The sequence below is a fragment of the Dasypus novemcinctus genome, chromosome 2, assembly GCF_030445035.2.
Source record: "Dasypus novemcinctus isolate mDasNov1 chromosome 2, mDasNov1.1.hap2, whole genome shotgun sequence".
Taxonomy (NCBI): Eukaryota; Metazoa; Chordata; class Mammalia; order Cingulata; family Dasypodidae; genus Dasypus; species Dasypus novemcinctus.
Window position 1 is genome coordinate 61977280 of NC_080674.1, and position 10417 is coordinate 61987696.

The window sequence follows — 10417 nt, forward strand, 5'->3', positions numbered from 1 at the left end:
CCTCAGTAGCACCTGTCAGTGTTTTATCATTCCAACAGGCAATTGTTCTCTTAAGTCCAGCCAGCATCTCTCTTGCTTTAATTTCCGATCATTTCCTGTGTTGGTTAGGTCTTCAGAAGTCATGGGGAATAAATGACATCCCACTTATAAAATCTGCCACGAAACTTGAAAGCTGCAACTAAGTTTATCCGTAGGCTTCTCTACTATAAGATAAAATCTTTTATTCCTTTTAACTTTTCTTTTGACCCTATTCCCTCCAGTAGAGGACACCTGAATCCCCTCTGGTTTCTCCCATCTTTATGAAGTGTGGAGATGCACCATTATGATGCATTCAGGAGCTCGTTATCTCTGAAAATGAAAACTTGCAGGCAGGGTGTCTCCAGCTTAGAGGCACCATCAAGGGTCTCTCTGCAGTCTTTAGCAAGTAGAGATGTCCTCCCTGATGTAACAAGATGTTCCCAACAGTTTCAGACATTCCAGGCAATACAGTAATGCCCAGTGAGAAAGAGGGGGCCTTCTCCCATGAATTTCTCCACACTACGCTTTCCCCAAAACTCCCCAGACAGCTTACCTTCACATCTGAATTGACTAGGATTGGGCCACAGGCAAGGGAAAGAGACCACCAGCCAGCCTGGACCACCCATGCCCTCACCCCCAACCTGGCAGGGAAAAGCATTTCCTGAGCACATGATCTCGTGGAGAGTGAATTCTCAAACAAAATCAAGTCTGTCAGTAAGGAGAAAGGGGAGAGTGGTGGTGTTGGCTGTTAGGGGGGCAAGTTGGGTTTGCCAAAAGTGAGCAAAAATGGGGACCACACTTTCCTCCTCATAGTTCAAAAAAATTAATAATAACACACCAAAACAATTAATTACGAGAACCAACTGGACGCCAGGTACTGTGAGAGCTGGTAGGCACACATAGATGAGCATGACATGATCTTTGACCTGGAAGAGATAGCAATCAAGCTGGGGAGAAGACTCAGACCCATATAATTAAAAACTGTATTGTAAGTAGTAAGAGGGAGGCCTGCACATGGTCTCCTGGAGAACTAGAAAAGGAACCCTTAGTGCAACTGAGGGGCACAGTCCTCAGAGGCCAACAGGATTGGCTTTAAATGCTGAAAATGAGTGAGACCAGGAAAAGTGGTCCATGCAGAGGAAACCGCCAAAGCAAAGGCACAGAGCAAGAAACAGCTCATGGGAGGAAGCAAGAAACAAGACTAGAGAGGAATTATGAGGTATGTGACTCATGATTTTCTGATCTTTGTATAATATTTCATATTTTATTGTTACGGCTCATTTAAACTTGATGAAATAGAAAATCCTTTCAAGACTTGAGGGTGTTGTGAATTTCAAGGGTCATTTCCCATGAGTTCATGTTTTAAAAAAATTTATTTTGTATCTGGATGAAATCCATTTTATGATCAGTGAATTCCACATTTAAACAAGGAAGCCACTCATCCCAGTAGGAAAATGTGCGAGGGAGTGAAAATGAATGCAGTTCTGATAGTTATGATGTCACTGCCTCTGGAAATGGACTTGTTTATAAGTATTACAAGAAAAGTTCAGTTGGAATGAGTGAAAGTCTGTCATTTAGAATTGTTTTAAGATGCAGATTTTATGACTTTCACTTATGTTTGTCTTAAGATATGATAAGAGTTCCTTACAAGAAATTTGTGATAACAAATAGAGAAGAATGGTTTCCTGAGCGTATTAAGTCTCTCCCAAAAAGAGCTTCTCAGATGACAAGGGATGCTGGAAACAGATTATTTCCTTCTGTATCTTTATTACTTTAAGCTTTATTAGAAGAGTTTGCTTTATAGATTTAAATTTTAGGTAGTTCTCTGTTGAGTTAATTAGAGAATTATAAACATATAAAGAGTAATTGTTGGGAAGCAGACTTGGCCCAATGGATAGGGTGTCCGCCTACCACATGGGAGGTCCACAGTTCAAACCCCAGGCCTCCTTGACCCGTGTGGAGCTGGCCCATGCGCAGTGCTGATGCGTGCAAGGAGGGCCGTGCCACACAGGGGTGTCCCCCGGATCCCCACGCACAAGGAGTACACCCTGTAAGGAGAGCCACCCAGTGGGAAACAAAGTGCAGCCTCCCCAAGAATGGTACCGCACACACGAGAGCTGACACAACAAGATGATGCAACAAAAAGAAACACAGATTCCTGGTGCCACTGATCAGGATCAAAGCAGTCACAGAAGAACACCGCGAATGGACACAGAGAGCAGACAACCGGGGGGGGCAGGGAAATAAATGCAAAATAAAATCTTAAAAAAAAAAAGGAATAATTGCTTTAAAAATAATCTTAGAGCTACCATTGGCATTGCATACACATGTCTTCACATGACAATGCAATCCTCCACTTATAAATCAGTAAGACAAAGATAAACATTCTAATAGACACCCAGGCAAAAGTCATGAACAAGCATTTCAGGGCAATAACTCGTATAAAATAGGGTTAGATTCCTTAATAATGAAAGAAAGACAAGCTAAAGCCAGTTAGAAGTATCACCTGTCAAATTGGCACAGATTTTCATAAAAATTCAATATCTTAAAGTCCTAATGTCCAGTGTTGATAAGAATGTGGGGAAATAAACCCCGAGGCTTTATCCTGTATACAGAGATGTATGTATAAGGATGTTTATTCTAGCATCATTTGTTCTAGTAAAATAATTTTAAACATCTTAAATGTCCATTTGTAGAGAACTGATTAAGTAATGGTGTATTCAAGGAGTGGAATACTGTACCTCTGTTAAGAAAAATGAGGTATATCTGTATATATTGATTCTTTTGAAATCTCAAGGTGTGTTAAATGAGTAAAGCAAGGTACAGAACAGGATAAAAGTTATTCATACATATATGTGGAGATATCAATAATTATATTTTCTGGAAGGAAAGATGGGAAACTTACGTTAGTTACCATGGTTACCTTTGGACTACAGAAAAAGGGCAAAAGATTTACTTTTCATTTTATATCTTTTTGTATGGTTTGAATCTTTGCAAGAATTGTTTTACTTTAAAATACAAAACATATTCCTTAAAAAAAAGAAGTTGCCTCTTTATGGTTTGACATGGAAAAATATTGGTCAATAAGAAAAGAAAGAGGAGACACAGAATGATCAGAATACGGTGACCCTGCTATTGATTCCATTTATGTAAGGAAAATGTAGATGCAGATAGAGACGTAGATGTAGACCTACATAGACTTTGCATTAAAAGTGTGCAAGGATATGCCTCTAGACAGAGATGAGGTGTTGAGATTGTAGAAACTTTACTTTCTCTGTACCTTTTCATTTTGTATAGTGGAAGTGACTCATCAGGAAGAATCTTTCCTTGTGTGTGTGTGTGGGGGGGAATTAAAAAAGAAAGAATATCCTGTCCTTCCACCCTTTCTGCATGAAGCACTCCCGTTTGCTCTATGGATAGAGAAGGGTTTGGCTCCTATCCCTCACCTGGCCATTCACTCTCACCTTTTAATACCCCCTGTGTGGGAAACCTTTGTAGTGAGAATGGGATAGATGAGAGAGCTCTCCTCTGATCCAACTTATCCACCCAAGTCCTACCAAACTAGAAAAACTGGAAAATAAAACTCAAAACCAGAATGTTCACACAAGACAGTGAAAATGACCTTAACCTGTATTGAAGTAAACATGACTTAGTGCACCATGCATTTGTACAATGAACTGGCAGCCAATTGAGATAAAAACAGCTCTGGGCTGGAGACTGCCTGGGACCTCTCTACTCTGTAAGGCTCCTTGTTTTTCTCATCTGCTTATCACGTCTGTTGCCCTAACTTATAAGGCTGATAAAAGAATCTGCTGGGGGCAGAGGGAGTGCTATGGAAATGAAAGATGATAAACTGCCTCAAGGGTTGTTGCATGCATTTGTTATGAATACTGCTTAGAAAGTTGGAAGAACCCAAGATATCCATTGACCCTAATATCCTCTGATGTTTTTAAGAAAATGCTAAGACAACGCAATCCTAACAATTACACTTTTCAATTACTTTTCATCTAAGGATCTCAAAATGTTTAAATGTCATTTCTTTAAGTCTTACATTAAGACTCTACAGTAATGGGTGTGAATTACTATTGGGCAATTTCCCAGTACCTTCACCCATACTCCCACCAATCAATAATGGGCGTGAATTTTTTGTACTGGGGAGAGTGGCTATTTCGGTAAGGAAAAGGTGGGTCAAATGTGTCCCGGTGACAGAGAAAACAGAACCTCAGCTTAGGTATAAACCAGATTCCTGTTCATTCAGGGAAACCAGAAGAGGGTCAGGGTATGGATGACTTGAGCCCTTGAGCAGGCACATACAAGGGGAAGTGACCAAGCAGAAGTTTCTAATGCCCAGACCACTATTTAACCTGTAGAGCAGTTCTTTGCCATCTGTTTGAAGCTCATTATGATTCTAGTTCCAAAACATTCCAGAACATGCTGACCCACAGAAGGGGAGAGAGTAGTCTTTCCTGTAAGTCAAGAAAATATTTAAATGACAATGTAGACTATGAGGGCCACATGTCCTTAACAATGGTTTTGAAAAAATGGAATAGTAGTGAAATCTCAACCAACTTCAGTGTGGGATGTTCGTGTGACAAAATGAGCAGCAGGAGTTCATGGCCTTTCTATTGAGGTGGTGGGTTTTTCTGGGAACACTCAACCTAGAGGTACTTCTCTACCTATAAAAGCCCTCCTTCTGTGGCTGGGCAGTGAGAAGCCCGGAGCCCTGCATAGGCTGGTGGGGAGGACACTGTCCTGAGCTAACATTCTGTCCATTGCTACTTAAATCCAATCTCTCCCAAATGGAGACAGAGACAGTTATGAGGCTCCTCAACCAGGATGAAAGCCCTAAGACCAGGAGGTGACCCTCGAATGTCAACCAATAGAGACAGGAAGGTTCCCAAACAAAACAGAACCTGAAAAACCTCAAGAATTCAAGTGATTGGATATGTCTTGTTAAGAATTTTTTGCTCTTGCTTTATCTTTTTGCTTTATATTTATTTTTAATTTACTTTCAAACTTCCTTAGAGAGGGAAAATTAGCACTGAAATTTGAACCCCAGGCATAATTTTTGTACATAGAATTGTAAGAATTTTAATTACTTCCTAAATATGTGTGTCTATCCTTCTATTACAGGGATCCAGTTCTCAGCTGATCCTTTTGAGGTTTTTTTTTTGGTTTTTGTTTGTTTGTTTTGAAACCAGGAGATAAAAACCCAAATCCTCCGACATTGTTCAAGACAAGCACCTGGACTGAAAGGTCTCAGTCCATTGGCCTGAAAGCTGCTGGCCAGGACTTCCTAGGGTGCACCCCTCCACTCCTGGCCCAGCAGGGGTGGACTAGGCCTCAGCCCTGAGCCTTTGTTTGCATTCATTCAGCATTTCCAAAGTGGACGTCTAAGGAGTAGGCCAGAGTGGGCGAGGAGGGGCAACTCACTTAGAGAGGATCTTAAAAAATATTACAAGTTTAGGGTAATTTCCCCTATCTACTTCACCCTAAAACCAGAGACCTCTTTTGTCAAAATAAAAAAAAAAGCCCAAACACGTTAACAGTGCAGGCTTGTTGTTGTCAAAGAACTTGAACAGTTAGGTGTTTTCCCCGGGCCTCTTTCAAAACCAACAAACTGACACCTGCCTGAAAAGGAAAAAATGGAGTCAGCTATGGCATCATTCTTCCTCAGCGGCTCTCCAAATCGAAGAGGGGGTGTCTCCTTGGCCCCTGTGTCCCCCAAATTAATGAAGGCATGATGCATCAGAACTTAGCCCGAGCCAAAAAACACCCCAGGTGTGGGGGTGAGGGGATAAAGGTCAGATTGCACATTTGGTCCTCTCAATTCTACTGGGCTGGTAAAATTATTTTCCTGACAGCTTCTTGTTCATCTGTCTTTTACATACTTACGATGCTGCTGCTGCTTTTATTTTTTTTCCTGAAGCAAAATTTCCACAGTGGGCACTGTCACGGATTTTTCCTCAGCACTGCAATTTGACTGGTGGCAAGATGGTTCTTCAGGCAAGATTTATTTATACACATATCTGAGATTATTTTTAAAATTAAAAATGCCAAGGGCGAGGCTGGGCCACAGCCAAATAAGAAGTTAAGATGTTTGTTCTGGAGGGCGGCGTTAGCACCCTCCCACAGGTAGTTTAGAGTAATTTCGGGTCAAGTGGAAGCGTTCTGATTATCCAGTTCAGTTTTAGATTGAGGAGTGTATGGATTCTCAGTTGCTGACACTGATGTGAACTCAAGTGCTCTACGCCTTAACTACAGTACTGTTTTGTCGAGTTGCCAAGATAAATTAAATGGATACGTTGCTATCACTGCTGACCAGGTAATATTTAAAGAACAGCTTCGCGGTCCCTTTGGTCCCAGGCCCTAGCGTTTATTTCCTCCTTCTTCCTTTCCTCAGTCCTTTGCTAGGACCTCTGCGTACAGCGGAGTAACTGCCGGGGGCCAGCAGAGGATGGGGAGTCCTTATAACCAACACACGTGCCCTTCTCGGGCTGGGGGGGCCACCTTTCTACCAAGCTGTTCCTTTCATTCTAGTCCAGGGTGTTACTTTAGTTCCTTTAAGTAGGGGTCGAGAGAGGATGTTTGGTCAAAGGGCATTGAGATGGGAATGGGAGAATCAAGGAGAGGAAATAAGGGGACCAGAGATAAAGAAATAAGAGCTAGGAGGAGAGAAATAAATAGAAACAAAGATGATGAATAATACCAGGTACGTAATAGGCAGGGAGAAAAATGGGAAAGGAGTGAGACCCAGAGTGTGTCTTACAGAAAGAAACAATTCAAAAATAGAAAAATGTGAGAAACCTCAAAACAAACAGACTTAGAAGCCCATACAGGAAAGAACCAAATGGAAGTGAGAAATAGAACCCCAAACAGGAAGGACATCTGAATGAGAAATGCAATTGAGAGAAGACACAGAGAAGCCTTTGTGGCATGTTTGTAGATTAGAAGGAAAAGGGCAGAACAGAGGGAATCCAAGAGTGTTCATTCCTTGCACCTGGCAAACAGAAAAATCATTATTTTTTAATCATGGAAGAAATATCTTAAAGAATGCTGGGCCTTTCATGCTACTGGCATGTCTCTCACCCATCTTAACCCTGGGGAACTTTTAAAAGTGTGAGGAAACCCAGCATAAGGAAAACTAAGTTTCCACCCAGGTGACTTTTATATGAAGTTTATTTTATAGAGACAGATCATCACAGACCCTAGAGTCCTAGCTGGGTTATCTGTCCCCAGTGGTGAAGAATCGCGAGCTTTTTAGACCCTACAAATTCTAGGGTAAATGACAAAAATACCTTGGTCTCTTTAAAAGATGGATAAAAAGGAAAATAATTGTTTTCATGACTCCCAGACCAGAAGACTTCTTTACCACTAATAAGTTAGAGTTTGCCTTGTAAGTTTAAATAATTTAACAAATGGAGTAATAAAAAACATAAGTAAAGCATAAACTGATAAACCCAGCACATACCCAGGAGGAGGAAAGATTATTTCATTACTGCAAAGCACTGTTAATAAACATTATGATAAATTACCAAAAAGACACCTCTCCACCCCTTTCTATAGTTTCAGGTTATTAATTTTATTAATTCTTCCCTTGTATGTCTCTCTTACCCTGTTTCTCTAATGAGGAAAGAGAAAGAAAAAAAAAACTGCTCAAATTGGGACTGAGCAAATGAAAAAAAGATATGAGAAACAAATAACATTATCAGCTTTTAGACCTATAATGAGTTCTTATTTATTTAGACCTTATTAATTAGTAATTTATAATAACCTGATTGGGCCTGGGAAGAAATGTTCCTTCGTTTAGCAAATCTTGTCTTGCTAAGTAGAGCAGAAGAATGATGGAAATGAGATTACAAAGGGAATGTTTGAAATACATCTTTGAGCACTTCAGGCAATCCTTTATATATGAATAATTAATATGAGAATACATTTCATTCTTATCCAATAATTATCTGGTAATTCAGAAGGAATTTGTTAGGTCACCCTGTGGAGTAGGGAGGTGTGGGCTTGTCACTGAATAGCTCTGTGACCATAGGCAAGGGACTTAGCTTACTCAGCCCTTATTTTTCTTACCTGTAAAATTAGACTGATAATACCAACCTTACTTCGTTTGTTATACGCATGAAATGAGAGAATCGGTGGGACTCCATTCTGAAACCCAAAAAGTACTAGGAAAATCTATTTTATTTAAAATGAATTTAAAATTCATAATTTTTGCTAATTCAACCCCGCTCTCTCTCCAGGAGTCTACACCAGTGAGGATTTTATGCTTTATATCGTTTCAGTGAAAGAGAATTCCCTAATGAAATGTACGTGTACATACATCAAATTTATCTCCCTTTCTACTCCATCTTTCCCCACTCCATTTGACGGAACCTTGGAGTTATTCTTTGCATAGAGGCCACCAAGTCCACTGAGCATGGCGCAACTGAAGAAAGTGGGTGTAGCTGGAAGAGTCTGGGGTCTGGGAGCTGGAGTCTAACATGCCTGGGTTCAAAGTCATGACCCTCTACATAGATGATTTACCATTTACCATGAACAATTATCTTTGAGCCTCAATTTCTTTGTCTGTAAAAGAAAATTTCATTTTATAGGATGTTTTACACAGACTAAAAGACAGCATATGTAGCACAGTGCCTTATACAGAGTAGGCCCTCTGAGAGGATGATGGCCACAAATATGAAAGATAAATTTTCTTGTAATGATACTTGCCTTGCAGAAAAGGCTCAAGACACCTCACTCCGAATCTCTGGAGCTTATTTTGAGTTAGCTACCAAATGTGAAGCCACATAGAGGGTCATAATTATTGTGTCCGGTGCGATGCCTTTGAACAGAGATAACCAACATGCTTTTGATGAGATATATGTTGCTAAGTTCCAAAATAATGTGTCCTTGAGTCTAGGACGCCTGCTTTTTGACATATTAATGTTTTGAAAATCAGAAGAAGCTTTACAATCACTGTCAAAATAAACATTTCAACTGCTGGGTAGAGGAGCTGCTAGGAGGAATTGTCATTTGCTTGTAATGGGAAATTCAGCCAAATCTTTTAGTATAAAGAAATTTCAAAGCCAGGAGATGTTGGGGTGTTTATGCTTCATTCAGACACAGAACATGTGTCTGTAACTCTCTTTCAGGAGAAGTTGTTGAACTTCCTGCAAGATGTAATCAGTGAAGGGAAAAAAAATCTTTAGGGATGCTAAAGAGGTCAAACTCACAAGCTCTGTTTTGAAACCCTCTGTGTCTCTCTGCGGTGTAACAACTGCCAGTATTCTAGTGATTCCAAGGAACCTTTAGGATATGCATTAAGATGTCAGGAATTATATGAACAAAATGTATGCTGTCTGTTGTTAATAAAAAGATCACGTTCATTTAGTGTAGCATTTCCTTTTTTCCCTCTCAGAATAAAACTACCTTTTGATTAGATATATTAATTTCTCTCCTTTCTTCTAATGGACAGATTCAGCAGAAGAAAAATTGCTTTTTAAATCACCTAGAAACAGGGTTAAATATAGGATTTCTGTACTTTACTGTATTAAGTTAATTTTAATAAAATATTTTACAATTATAGGTATGTATGTACCTGTGTCTTTAGCCTGAATAGTTGAAGATTTATCAAAATGTTACCAGTTACAGCTGTCAAACTAGTAAAAGTAATCACTTAAAGAGCATACCTTCTCAGCCAAGTCTTGGACACATTACTTGTTATTTAGTAATAATATCAGTTCGTATTTATTATGTATTCACTATGTACCAGACATTGGCAAGATATATACTATCTCATTTAATCTTCAAAAGACTTTATGAGGTGGGTATTATTATCCCCAACTATACGAGACAGGTATTATCAATTTTACAAATGAGGAAACATGGCTGGATTATGGTTGGGGGAAAATTCGAACATAGGCAGTCTGATTTAGAGGCATGCGTTAATGTACTTTTTCACAGGGCCTTTAAAAAAATACACATGGTAAGTTGTTTTACCCTTATTTTACCTGAAATCAGACAGGTTAGGTAACTTGACTGTATCACACAGCTGCTGAGCAGGAGACCCAGTGCCCTGGCTTAAAACAATAGAAATGTATCCTCTCAGTTCTGGAAGGCAGAAACCTTCAGTCAAGGTGTCGGTAGGGCCATGCTCCACACGAAGCCAGTAGAGGAGAATCCTTTCTTGCCTCTTCTAACTTCTGGTGTTTGCCAGCAATCCATGGCGTTCCTTGCCTGGTAGATTGATTACTCCAGTTTCTGCCTCAGTGGTCATGGGACCCTATCTGTCTGTGTCCAAATTTCCTCTTCTTACAAGGACACCAATCATACTGGAGTAGGGGCCACCCCCAGCCAGTGTGCCTCATCTTGACTAATCACATCGTCAAGGACACTATTTCCAAAATAGGTC